Below are 2,036 nucleotides of genomic sequence, written 5' to 3'. Positions count from 1 at the left end.
TTCCTACCCACTCAGGACTGCAGCATTCTGGAACCATTGCCCCTTCCTGGAATTAAACATCCTGCCTACCATTCATACCCACTCAGGAATGCCGCATTCTGGAACCCTTGCGCCTTCCTGGAATTAAACATCCTGCCTACCGTTCCTACCCACTCAGGATTGCAGCATTCTGGAACCCCTGCCCCTTCCTGGAATTAAACATCCTGCTGCCGTTCCTACCCACTCAGGACTGCAGCATTCTGGAACCCCCTGCCCCTTCCTGGAATTAAACATCCTGCCTGCCATCCCTACCCACCCAGGACTGCAGCATTCTGGAACCCCTACCCCTTCCTGGAATTAAACATCCTGCCTGCCATCCCTACCCACCCAGGACTGCAGCATTCTGGAACCCCTGCCCCTTCCTGGAATTAAACATCCTGCCTGCCATTCCTACCCACTCTGGACTGCAGCATTCTGGAACCCCTGCCCCTTCCTGGAATTAAACATCCTGCCTGCCATTCCTACCCACTCAGGACTGCAGCATTCTGGATCCCCTGCCCCTTCCTGGAATTAAACATCCTGCCTACCATCCCTACCCACTCAGGACTGCAGCATTTTAGAACACTTACGTCTTCTGGATTTAAACCAAAAAGTGTCTACACTTGAAGACACTCCCGTCCCCTGCACACCTTACATGCTGAAATAAATCAGTCAATTTTCATAACATTTCAACTTTTATATACAAAAATGTCACATTAGAACGTAAACAACAGCATATATTCGCTTGAGTAAAAAAACAGATATCATATGGCTTCACATGTGGCCAGCATGAGAAACAACTGAAAACAGATGAAAAGATGTACTCCCAAAGTTGAAATACAGCTTCAAGCTCTACGCGTTTCGGGGAAAACCCCTTCTTCAGGAGCAGAAGATCTGCAAATACATATATATATACAAGATTATCAATCACCTCATAGTCCACTCAAAATTTAAACTGCCTAAACAAATTCTACAAGAGCTGTTCATCACATGCCATATATACACACAAATCCAAAAATATTATTCATGCTCATGTCAAGTGGTTGCTAAATCACAGTTATGCAACTGGTGTGACTCCAAAAATAAACCTCAAAGTGCATTTTACAAAAGTAAAAAAACCTTTTTCTATACCTTAAATTGGGAATATTGCCAAAATGTTTAATGCACGTCTGTGCAATACATGCACAGAAGCCAAGATCCCTGCGGAAACTCCTGCAGTCATCAGCAAAATGGAATGGTTGAACAACTATAAAATGCCAAAACATGTATATAAAACCAAACTGAACAAACACAACTAAAACAACTTAATTGCTGAAGTAAAACGAAATTCAAGTGCACCTAAGTCAAGTCACCAGCCAATCTGTGAATCCCCAAAATCAAGTTAAACCTTATGCCCCTACCTCTACTGAAAACTATTCATTAACATCACCCATCCTCAGGAAAAACCCTTTATGTGAATTCAACCCAAATTCCACAGTGATATATTTACCTGAAACGTTTTCCTGCCAACCTATCCCAGTACACTGACTTCAAATAAATTCAAAACGAAGAAATCCGCATCTAACATGAGGCATCCTGCCTTTAGTGGAATCGTGCTATAGAACTGTTGAAATAAACAAACACATACTGGCCCTTGTAACTTAAAACGCCATTCAAATGTAAAAAATTGGCCAAATCCGTTCTGTAAACTAAGTCTTACCTTACGAGAAGCACCTCTTCACGTTATAAGAAACGGCTCCTCTCCCATTCAAACGAATTGATTCCGAACCGCGGGTGCATTGCATAACTCTATTCATGCTAGTTCTGGGCTCTTGCGGTCACATGATGTGATCACATGACCCTCGGATACTCGGCAATAATATAAAGTAATGCTGATTGCATGATCTTTTACATGCACTCGGACAATGAATTCATGCCAAAAAAATGTTGCTAGAGTGTTCTTCTACAAACTATGTGAAAATTGCAATCACTTAGGAAAAGTCAATGTCGAGTGCGAAAGGCTTATGACATAGCCCTTC

General features: G+C 42.4%; 1 long non-coding RNA gene across 1 annotated transcript; it reads right to left on the bottom strand.

Annotated features, from left to right (window-relative positions):
* Positions 1-734: 734 nt before the first annotated feature.
* On the bottom strand, positions 735-1,828 carry LOC138504673 (uncharacterized). The gene is made up of 3 exons (XR_011279892.1): positions 1,718-1,828; positions 1,508-1,621; positions 735-912 (listed from the first exon to the last, which is right to left on the bottom strand). It is a non-coding gene; the product is annotated as an uncharacterized lncRNA (long non-coding RNA).
* Positions 1,829-2,036: the final 208 nt, after the last annotated feature.

The sequence above is a fragment of the Ambystoma mexicanum genome, chromosome 11, assembly GCF_040938575.1.
Source record: "Ambystoma mexicanum isolate Mex_15411 chromosome 11, UKY_AmexF1_1, whole genome shotgun sequence".
NCBI classification, from domain to species: domain Eukaryota; kingdom Metazoa; phylum Chordata; class Amphibia; order Caudata; family Ambystomatidae; genus Ambystoma; species Ambystoma mexicanum.
The sequence above is the reverse complement of the archived record's forward strand: the minus strand, read 5'-3'. Positions and strand labels throughout refer to the sequence as shown.